Source organism: Aquarana catesbeiana, linkage group LG11 (assembly GCF_042186555.1).
Source record: "Aquarana catesbeiana isolate 2022-GZ linkage group LG11, ASM4218655v1, whole genome shotgun sequence".
Taxonomy (NCBI): Eukaryota; Metazoa; Chordata; class Amphibia; order Anura; family Ranidae; genus Aquarana; species Aquarana catesbeiana.
The window spans coordinates 206,208,266-206,220,206 of NC_133334.1; the positions used below are offsets into that span (position 1 = coordinate 206,208,266).

The 11,941-nt window shown below is 47.7% G+C and overlaps 1 long non-coding RNA gene across 1 annotated transcript; it reads left to right on the top strand.

Annotated features, from left to right (window-relative positions):
* Positions 1 to 1,401: 1,401 nt before the first annotated feature.
* On the top strand, positions 1,402 to 6,854 carry LOC141112389 (uncharacterized). The gene is made up of 2 exons (XR_012236590.1): positions 1,402 to 4,115; positions 6,542 to 6,854. It is a non-coding gene; the product is annotated as an uncharacterized lncRNA (long non-coding RNA).
* Positions 6,855 to 11,941: the final 5,087 nt, after the last annotated feature.

Consider the following 11,941-nt stretch of genomic DNA (forward strand, 5'->3'; position numbering starts at 1 on the left):
CCCAGAGTTATCCAACCGCCCTGCAGCCGTCATTCGGCTATGGGCCGGTTGGTAACTGGTTAAAGGGAACCCCGCGCCAAAATAAAAAAAAATGGTGTGGGGTCCCCCCAAAAATCCATACCAGACCCTTATCCGAGCACTCAACCTGGCAGGCCGCAAAAGTACAAGAGTACCCCTACCATTTCACAAAAAAGTGTCAAAAATGTTAAAAATGACAAGAGACAGTTTTTGATTTATTCCTTTATTCCTTTATTTAAATGCTTCTTCTTTCTTCTATCTTCTTTCTTCTATCTTTTATCTTCCTTCGGTTTCTTCCTCCATCTTCTTCTTCTTCTGGTTCTTCCTCCGGTGTTCTCGTCCGGCATCTTCCTCCGCGGTGTCTTCTTCCCGGGCCGCTCCGCATCCACCATGATGGGAGGCTCCCGCTGTGTAACGCTTCCGACGGTTCTTAAATAACGGAGGGCGGGGCCACCCAGTGACCCCGCCCCCTCTGACGCACGGTGAGTTGACATCACAGGGAATGCCACAGGGAAGTCCCCGTCAACTCCCCGTGCATCAGAGGGGGCGGGGTCACCGGGTGGCCCCGCCCTCCGTTATTTAAGAACCGTCAGAAGACGAGAAGCGTCACACAGCGGGAGCTTCCCATCATGGTGGATGCGGAGCGGCCTGAGAAGAAGAAAGGAAGAAGATGCCGCGGAGGAAGATGCCAGGGGAGAACACCGGAGGAAGAACCAGAAGAACCAGAAGAAGAAGATGGAGGAAGAAACCGAAGGAAGATAGAAGATAGAGGAAAGAAGATAGAATATAGAAGAAAGAAGAAGCATTTAAATAAATAAATTGGGCGGCACAGTGGTGCAGTGGATAGCACTTTCGCCTAGCAGTAAGAAGGGTCGCTGGTTCGAATCCCACCCACGACACTACCTGCCTGGAGTTTGCATGTTCTCCCTGTGCCTGCGTGGGTTTCCTCCGGGTGCTCCGGTTTCCTCCCACACTCCAAAGACATGCTGGTAGGTTAATTGGATCCTGTCTAAATTGTCCCTAGTATGTATGAATGTGAGTTACGGACCGTAGATTGTAAGCTCCTTGAGGGTAGGGACTGATGTGAATGTACAATGTATATGTAAAGCGCTGTGTAAATTGACGGCGCTATATAAGTACCTGAAATAAATAAAAAATAAATAAATAAAGGAATTGTCAAAAACTGTCTCTTGTCATTTTTAACATTTTTGACACTTTTATTGTGAAATGGTAGGGGTACTTTTGTACCCCCTTACCATTTCACAAGGGGGGGCGGGATCTGGGGGTCTAATGTTGAGGGCATGTGGCCTGGTACGGTTCAGGGGGGGGCGCTCTCTCGTTCCCCCCTCTTTTCCTGCGGCCGCCATTTTAAAAAAAAATTTTGTCCGGGGTTCCCCTTAATATCCATACCAGACCTGAAGGGCCTGGTATGGAATTTAGGGGGACCCCTCCACGCCATTTTTTTTTTAAATTTTGGTTCGGGGTTCCCCTGTGGGGAATTCCCATGCCGTTTTTATCAATGAACTTTTATGTGTATTGTCGGACCGGCAATTCATTAATAGCCGCGAGTAGTTTTAAATGACTTTTTTCCTTTGAAATGTCATTTTGCTGTCAGACTGTTCTAAACACGGGAAATTTTATGCAGGGACTGTTTAAGCACGGGAAACACGCGCTTCTTTACAGGCATACTATAGACACCCCCCAGGTACGAAATTTAAAGGAATATTACACTTTTATTGTTTGACTTTAAGCATTATTAAAATCACTGCTCCTGAAAAAACGCCTGTTTTTAAAAAATTTTTTTGCATTGATCTATGTCCCCTGGGGCAGGGCCCAGGTCCCCAAACACTTTTTATGACAATAACTTGCATATAAACCTTTAAAATTAGCACTTTTGATTATTCATGTTCGTGTCCCATAGACTTTAACGGTGTTCGCGTGTTCAAACAATTTTTTTGCCTGTTCGCATGTTCTGGTGCGAACCGAACAGGGGGTGTTCGGCTCATCCCTACCAATGAGTGACAAGCACGGGAATTGCCCAATGCCAGGCACTGTTTGGTATGAATCTTGAGGGGGAACTCCACACCAAATTTTAATTAAAAAACCGTCATGGGTTCCCCTCCAAGAGCATACCAGGCCCTTCGGTCTGGTATGGATTTTAAGGGGCACCCCCTACTCCGAAAAAACGACGTGGGGCCCCTCAAAATCCATACCAGACCCTTATCTGAGCACGCAGCCCGGTCGGTCAGGAAAGGGGGTGGAGATGAGCGAGCGCCCCCCCTCCTGAACCATACCAGGCCGCACGCCCTCAACATGGGAGGGTTAGTGCTTTGGGGCAAGGGCCCCCCCACCCCAAAGCACCTCGTCCCCATGTTGATCAGGACAAGGGCCTCCTCCCAACAACCCTTGCCGTTGGTTGTCAGGGTCTGCGGGCGGGGGGCTTATCGGAATCCAGGAGCCCCCTTTAATAAGGGGGCCCCAGATCCCGGCCCCCCACCCTATGTGAATGAGTATGGGGTACATCGTACCCCTACCCATTCACCTGGGGAAAAAAGTGTCAATAAAAAAACACACTACACAGGTTTTAAAAGTAATTTATTAGGCAACTTCGGGGGTCTTCTTCCGACTTCAGGGGTCTTCTTCCGACTTCGGGGATCTCTCAGGCTTCTTCTCCCTCTCTCCAGTGTCGTCTACATGCTCTCTGGTTCTTCTCTGGTGCCTTCTTCCTTCTGCCGGGCTCCTCCGCTATCTTCTGCTCTTTTGCCGCTCTTTTGGTAGCAGAGAAGCCCGGTATTCTGAGACGTCTTCTTCCCTCTTCTCTTCCTGAGATGTTGACACTACGCTCACTCTCGCTGTAATGCTGTGAGCAAGGTCCGCAACCAATTATATAGGCATGGGGTGTGGCCACCGGGAGATGTCACCCGGTGACCCCGTCTCCTTATGACGTCACAGTCCCGGGGCTATATAGGATGTAGGGATCAAGCAGACTTTAGTAAACAAGCCAATAGTTGGTAACAAGTGGTAGCAGAGATACGAACAGCATCAGGGATAACAAGATCTAGATATTGGCTGAAGAGAGCACAATAATCTGGCAAACAGGAAGTGCAAAGGCATGGCTAAAATAGGAAGTTCAAGGGAGGAGCAAAGGATTCAAGGTTCAAGAGAAACAAGGTTCAAGGTAAGATCGTTCATGGAATTATCCAGGGAGCTGTCCAGCAAGAAGAGATATTGCCAGACACAGCAGAGGTCAAAGGTTCAGACCCGGTACGGGGACAATAATAAATGTTCACATTTGGGTTTAATACTGATTTAAATCTTCAGCAGAGGTTAGACCTCAAGTCTGCATCCAGTTCCACCTGTGTGTGTGGGACTACTGTTTTTCATATTCTTGTACATGGTGTTCACTAAGAAACACATCTAAAGGTTTTTTGAATTTATTTACACTCCCCTTTGACACCACTAACTGTGGAAGGGAGTTTTACATTCTTACTACTCTATAAGTAAAGATTACCATACTAATACACACGACTGGACTTTTCGACCGAACTGGTCCGACGGAACGAATCTGTCTGACAATTCGATCGTGTGTGGGCTTCATCTGACCTTTCCTGTAGAAAAATCTGTCAGACTTTAGAAATAGAACATGTTTACAATCTCTCCGACCGACTCGAGTCCGATGGAAAAATCCGTTCGTCTGTATGCTAGTCCGACGGACAAAAAAGGATGCAAGGGCAGCTATTGGCTACTGGCTATGAACTTCCTTATTCTAGTCCGGTCGTACGTCATCATGTTCGAAGCGATCGGACTTTGGTGTGTAGGCAAGTCCGTTTCGTTGGAACTCTGTCGGAACTCCATCGAAAAGTCCTTCGGTGTTCAGTCCGAAGAAAAGTCCGGTCGTGTGTACACGGCATTAGAGTAAAAAAAAGATTCCTGTATAATTCCACAGTTTTAAGTTATTCCATTGTTTTATATTTCAGTCAGCACATTCCACAGAAGCAGCTCATCTCATCTCAACTTAATCCAAAGGAAGGATCTCTGGCAATAGAACTGGTTTATGAACAGAACTGGTGGATTCACAGGGTGAAAATAAAACCCATGTATACACACATTTATGTTTCTTAAATTATAAACAGATGATAATATGCATCATATTGGTTACTTCTTAAAGCACTGTATAAAGTGTTAAAAAGGAAAGAACAATTCTAACATTTTGATTCATGTTTGAAAAAGTCTAGCTGATGGAATAAATTTTTGCTTTTGAATTTAAATAAATGTCTTGAGTATGTTTAAGATTTTCCAGCATTTTTTTGAAGGCAGTAACAATATGTGGGTGGGTGGGCAGTTTGCAGGTCTATGTCCCCTGGGGCAGGGCCCAGGTCCCCAAACACTTTTTATGACAATAACTTGCATATAAACCTTTAAAATTAGCACTTTTGATTATTCATGTTCGTGTCCCATAGACTTTAACGGTGTTCGCGTGTTCAAACAATTTTTTTGCCTGTTCGCATGTTCTGGTGCGAACCGAACAGGGGGTGTTCGGCTCATCCCTACCAATGAGTGACAAGCACGGGAATTGGATCCCCGCCAATGCCAGGCACTGTTTGGTATGAATCTTGAGGGGGAACTCCACACCAAATTTTAATTAAAAAACCGTCATGGGTTCCCCTCCAAGAGCATACCAGGCCCTTCGGTCTGGTATGGATTTTAAGGGGCACCCCCTACTCCGAAAAAACGACGTGGGGCCCCTCAAAATCCATACCAGACCCTTATCTGAGCACGCAGCCCGGTCGGTCAGGAAAGGGGGTGGAGATGAGCGAGCGCCCCCCCTCCTGAACCATACCAGGCCGCACGCCCTCAACATGGGAGGGTTAGTGCTTTGGGGCAAGGGCCCCCCCACCCCAAAGCACCTCGTCCCCATGTTGATCAGGACAAGGGCCTCCTCCCAACAACCCTTGCCGTTGGTTGTCAGGGTCTGCGGGCGGGGGGCTTATCGGAATCCAGGAGCCCCCTTTAATAAGGGGGCCCCAGATCCCGGCCCCCCACCCTATGTGAATGAGTATGGGGTACATCGTACCCCTACCCATTCACCTGGGGAAAAAAGTGTCAATAAAAAAACACACTACACAGGTTTTAAAAGTAATTTATTAGGCAACTTCGGGGGTCTTCTTCCGACTTCAGGGGTCTTCTTCCGACTTCGGGGATCTCTCAGGCTTCTTCTCCCTCTCTCCAGTGTCGTCTACATGCTCTCTGGTTCTTCTCTGGTGCCTTCTTCCTTCTGCCGGGCTCCTCCGCTATCTTCTGCTCTTTTGCCGCTCTTTTGGTAGCAGAGAAGCCCGGTATTCTGAGACGTCTTCTTCCCTCTTCTCTTCCTGAGATGTTGACACTACGCTCACTCTCGCTGTAATGCTGTGAGCAAGGTCCGCAACCAATTATATAGGCATGGGGTGTGGCCACCGGGAGATGTCACCCGGTGACCCCGTCTCCTTATGACGTCACAGTCCCGGGGCTATATAGGATGTAGGGATCAAGCAGACTTTAGTAAACAAGCCAATAGTTGGTAACAAGTGGTAGCAGAGATACGAACAGCATCAGGGATAACAAGATCTAGATATTGGCTGAAGAGAGCACAATAATCTGGCAAACAGGAAGTGCAAAGGCATGGCTAAAATAGGAAGTTCAAGGGAGGAGCAAAGGATTCAAGGTTCAAGAGAAACAAGGTTCAAGGTAAGATCGTTCATGGAATTATCCAGGGAGCTGTCCAGCAAGAAGAGATATTGCCAGACACAGCAGAGGTCAAAGGTTCAGACCCGGTACGGGGACAATAATAAATGTTCACATTTGGGTTTAATACTGATTTAAATCTTCAGCAGAGGTTAGACCTCAAGTCTGCATCCAGTTCCACCTGTGTGTGTGGGACTACTGTTTTTCATATTCTTGTACATGGTGTTCACTAAGAAACACATCTAAAGGTTTTTTGAATTTATTTACACTCCCCTTTGACACCACTAACTGTGGAAGGGAGTTTTACATTCTTACTACTCTATAAGTAAAGATTACCATACTAATACACACGACTGGACTTTTCGACCGAACTGGTCCGACGGAACGAATCTGTCTGACAATTCGATCGTGTGTGGGCTTCATCTGACCTTTCCTGTAGAAAAATCTGTCAGACTTTAGAAATAGAACATGTTTACAATCTCTCCGACCGACTCGAGTCCGATGGAAAAATCCGTTCGTCTGTATGCTAGTCCGACGGACAAAAAAGGATGCAAGGGCAGCTATTGGCTACTGGCTATGAACTTCCTTATTCTAGTCCGGTCGTACGTCATCATGTTCGAAGCGATCGGACTTTGGTGTGTAGGCAAGTCCGTTTCGTTGGAACTCTGTCGGAACTCCATCGAAAAGTCCTTCGGTGTTCAGTCCGAAGAAAAGTCCGGTCGTGTGTACACGGCATTAGAGTAAAAAAAAGATTCCTGTATAATTCCACAGTTTTAAGTTATTCCATTGTTTTATATTTCAGTCAGCACATTCCACAGAAGCAGCTCATCTCATCTCAACTTAATCCAAAGGAAGGATCTCTGGCAATAGAACTGGTTTATGAACAGAACTGGTGGATTCACAGGGTGAAAATAAAACCCATGTATACACACATTTATGTTTCTTAAATTATAAACAGATGATAATATGCATCATATTGGTTACTTCTTAAAGCACTGTATAAAGTGTTAAAAAGGAAAGAACAATTCTAACATTTTGATTCATGTTTGAAAAAGTCTAGCTGATGGAATAAATTTTTGCTTTTGAATTTAAATAAATGTCTTGAGTATGTTTAAGATTTTCCAGCATTTTTTTGAAGGCAGTAACAATATGTGGGTGGGTGGGCAGTTTGCAGGTCTAGCATTTACTAAACGTATCTGGTTACTAAAGGTTGTGGATTAGAAATGAACCTGAGTAAACATGCATGGGCCACAGGGCTGTCTTAATGAGCGGGCACCCCTGGCCACTGCCTAGGGGCCCCTGCACTTTACCTGTCCCCTTGTAAACATGTACTGCTCCTTCCCAAGCTCCTTCGTGCTCAGGGGGTGAATAAATATATTTTTCTGGGCCCCAATCAGTTCAATATAGGGGCCCAGAAGGTGTGAGCTGAGGGACTATTTTTTCATTTTCGGGGCAGAGGTACACCATCTTGTGCCCAGCCGCATGCTCTAGAGTTCCTGGCTGCAGGGCTACTGGAGCTGCAGCTCCAGGCCCCTCCCTTAATATAGGCCCATACCAGTGGCTTATCTGTGTCCTGTCCTGAAAGAAGAGGAGCCCTCTGTGCACTGCACACACGGAAGAGACAAGTGTCAGCCTAGTTCTGTCTCTGCCGATGCCTCCTATCACAAGATCTGTTCCACTCACACAGATCCTCAGTGTCCAAGAGCTTCAGGCAGCTGTCTGGGGGGGTGGGGGGGATGTCATGCTAGCCAGCAGGAGCCCGGGAGGAAGGAAATCTCCCATGCTGTTGAGATGAGGTTAGTAATCTTATTAGGGAGGGAGGATTGTGTAGAAACTGACCTGGGGGTGTAATGATTGTGCTAGAGGACAGACTGCTGCTCCCCCCCCATGTAATGTGCTCTCTTGTGCCCACTATGCCATGTGCTGTACCATGAAGTGCCCACTATGGCATATGCAGTGCCCACTATGTAATGTGCAGTGCCTACCATGTAATGTGCAGTGCCCATAATGCCATGGGCATTGCCCACCATGTAATATGCTATTTCATGCAGTGCCCACCATGTAATGTATTGTGCCATGCAGTGCCCACCATGTCATGTGCTGTACCATGCAGTACCCACCATGTAATGTGCTGTACCCACCATGTAATGTGCTGTACCCACCATGTGATGTGCTGTGCCATGCAGTGCCCACCATGTCGTGCAGTGCCCACCATGTAATTTGCTGTGTTGCGCCCACCATGTCATGTGCTGCGCCATGCAGTGCATACCATGTAATGTGCTGTACACACCATGCCATGTGCCATGCATTACCCACAATGGAACATGCTGTGCAGTACCCACCATTTAGTGTCCTGTGCCCACCATGTAATGTGCTGTGTCGTGCAGTGCCCACCATGTCAAGTGCAGTGCCCATGTCATGTGCTGTGCCATGCAGTGCCCACCATGTCATGTGGTGTCGTGCAGTGCCCACCATGTCATGTGCAGTACCCACTATATAATATGCTGTGCCCACCATATAATGTGCTGTGTAGGGATGAGCCGAACAACCCCCGGTTCGGCTCGCAACAGAACCTGCGAACGGACCGAAAGTTTGCGCGAACTTTAGAACCCCATTAAAGTCTATGGGACTCGAACGTTCGAAATCAAAAGTGCTCATTTTAAAGGCTAATATGCAAGTTATTGTCCTAAAAAGGGTTTGGGGGCCCGGGTCCTGCCCCAGGGGACATGTATCAATACAAAAAAAAGTTTTAAAAACGGCCGATTTTTCAGGAGCAGTGATTTTAATGATGCTTAAAGTGAAAAAAAAAAAGTGAAATATTCCTTTAAATATCGTATCTGGGGGGTGTCTATAGTATGCCTGTAAAGTGGCGTGTGTTTCCCGTGCATAAACAGTCCCTGCATAAAATGACATTTTTAAAGGAATAAAAGTCATTTAAAACTGCTTGCGGCTTTAATGTAATGTCGGGTCCCGGCAATATGGATGGAAATCAGTGAGAAAAAAGGCATGGGTACCCCCCACTCCCCAGTCCATTACCAGGCCCTTTGGGTCTTGTATGGATATTAGGGGGAACCCCACACCCAAATTAAAAAAAGGAAAGGCGTGGGGCCCCCAGGCCCTATATACTCTGAACAGCAGTATACAGGCGGTGCAAACAAGACAGGGACTGTAGGTTTGTTGTAAAGTAGAATCTGTTTGTAATTTTGAACTGGTACATTTTTAAAGTATAGCTCCAGTCAAAAAATCTGTTTTTAAGCTTTTGTGGAAAAAATAGGGAAGGGTTATCACCCCTGTGACATTTGTTTTGCTGTCTGTGCTCCTCTTCAAAAGATTTCACCTCACTTTTTGTCCCAATGACAAATGTTTTTTGAAAATTTGGGGTTTTTAGTGAAACAAGGATTGGTGATAAAGCATCAGTGAAAAGGAGAAAAGTTTTTTCCATATTAACTCTTACAGGAGAGAATTTCCCTTCCTATGGGGTAGATTTCATCTCTCTTCCTGTTCTCTCCTTCCGTTTGCAAGTAGGAGTCGTTTGTAAGTTGGATGTTTGAAAGTAGGGGCCTGCCCTATATACTCAGCAGAAATTTGGGCCTTAGGTGTTGTTGTGGCCTCAACACTGTAAGCCCTCACAGGGCCCTGCTGTGAAATATTAGATCAAGAATTGTAATTACATGCCCCTGTTGAACAGGGCCAGAAAAATTGGGCCTTTGGTGATGGTGGTGGTGGTGCTGGTGCCACAACACAAGTCCTCACAGTTACTCTTGGTGGGCGCTGGAATGGGCCCTGCTGTGAAATATTAGATCAAGAATTGTAATTACATGCCCCTGTTGAACAGGGGCTGAAAAATTGGGCATTAGGCACTGGTGCTGGTGCCACAACACTGCAACCCCTCACAGATACTCTAGTTGGAACTTAGGAACGAGCCCTGCTGCAAATTAGTGCATCAAAAATTGTAATTACACGCCCCTGTTAAACAGGGGCTGAAAAATTGGGCCTTAGGCACTGGTGCTGGTGCCACAACACTACAACCCCGCACAGATACTCTAGTTGGAATGCAGGAACGAACCCTGCTGCAAAGTATTGCATCAAAAATTGTAATTACACACCCCTGTTAAACAGGGGCTGAAAAATTGGGCGCCCAGAACCAAAAATGTTCTTACAAGCTATCAGCATGATCATTGAGGAGGAAGAGGATAATTACTCAGCATAACAGGATAGTCACTCAGCATCAGCATAGGCAGTCTTTGAAGGGATCTGACATTTCAAAAAAAATTATTCGGTTACATCAGCATCAGATGCTTGGTAGCTGGTGGTGATCCAAGACTGATTAATTTTTATGAAGGTCAGTTGATAGACCGAGTCGGTGGACAGACGCACCCTGTGATCGGTTACAAAGCCTCCAGCAGCACTGAATGTGCGTTCCGAAAGAACGCTGGATGTAGGACAGGCTAGTAGCTCAATTGCATACTGTGCAAGCTCTGGCCAGTGATCCATCCTCAAGACCTAGTAACCCAGAGGATTTTCGGTGGGAAAGGTGTCCAAGTCAGATCTTGCCCCTAGGTATTCCTGCACCATGTAAAACAGACGCTGGCGATGGTTGCTGGAACTGATCATACCTTGGGGCTGCGGACTAAAAAATTGTCTGAACGCATCAGTCAGACGGTCACCTTCTCCACCGCTCCTTCTTTGACTGACCGAAGCCTCAGCAACACGTTGTCCAGAAACAGGAGTTTGTAACCTCCCAGTCTCTGGGAACGCGTTGCACAGACCTTTCTGCAAGGCCTCCCGAAGATGTTTCATCCTCTGCTCCCTCTGCGATGGCAAGATAAGGTCTGCAACCTTACCCTTCTAACGTGGATCAAGGAGGGTTGCCAGCCAGTATTGGTCCTTCTCCTTGATTCCACGAATACAAGGATCCTTCCGCAGGCTTTGCAGGATCAGGGAGGCCATGCAGCGTAGGTTTGCTGAGGCATTCGGTCCGGAGTCCTCTGGGTCACTAAGGACAACATGATCCACAGCCACCTCCTCCCAGCCACGTACAAGTCCATGTGTTTCTTGGGACTGATCCTTTAAAGACTGCTGCTGATGCTGAGTGCCAGGCTCCACCTCCATACTGACAGAATCCTCCTCCTCCTCTTCCTGTGTGATCGGCGGGCACGCAGGAACACTGTCTGGATAAAGGGGGCCTTGAGAGCTAAGGAAGTCCTCCTCTTCCTGCCTCTATTCTGCCTCAAGTGCCCTGTCCATTAGCGTGTGCTCCAACAGGTGGACAAAGGGGGACAGTGTCACTGATGCATGCACTGTCACTGCTCACCATCCTCGTGGCCTCCTCAAATGGTGACAGGACAGTGCATGCATCCCTGATCATGGCCCACTGGCGTGGGGAAAAAAAACAAGCTCCTCTGACCCTGTCCTGGTGCCATAGTTGCACAGGTACTCATTGATGGCCCTCTGCTGCATGTGCAGCCGCTGCAGCATGGCCAACGTTGAGTTCCACCTGGTGGGCATGTCACAGATTAGGCGGCTCTTGGGCAGGTTAAACTCCTTTTGGAGGTCTGCCAGGCGAGCACTGGCATTATATGACCGGCAGAAATGCACACAGACTTTCCTGGCCTGCCTCAGGACATCCTGTAATCCCGGGTACCTGCCCAAGAACCGCTGCACCACCAAGTTAAGGACGTGAGCCAAACAGGATACATGGGTCAGTTGTCCCTGTCTGAGGGCGGAGAGGAGGTTGGTGCCATTGTCGCAAACCACCATTCCTGCCTTAAGTTGGCGTGGCGTCAACCACCTCTGAACCTGCCCCTGCAGAGCTGACAGAACCTCTGGCCCAGTGTGGCTCCTGTCCCCCAAGCACACCAGCTCAAGCACCGCATGGCATCTTTTGTCCTGCGTACTTGCGTAGCCCCTTGAACGCCTAAGGAGCACCGCTGGTTCCGAGGACAAAGCACAGGAAGAGGCCCTGGAGGAAGAAGAAGAGGAGGGGGTGGAGGAGAGAGGTGTGTCAGAATCATTAGTAGTGGCATTTTGGAGGCGTGATGGCGGAACACCCTCCAACACTACTGCGCCTTGTCCTGCATCCTTCCCAGCTGCCAGCAGAGTCACCCAATGCGCGGTGAAACTTAGGTAACGTCCCTATCCATGCCTGCTGGACCATGAGTCAGCGGTAATATGCACCTTACCGCTGACCGCCCTGTCCAGC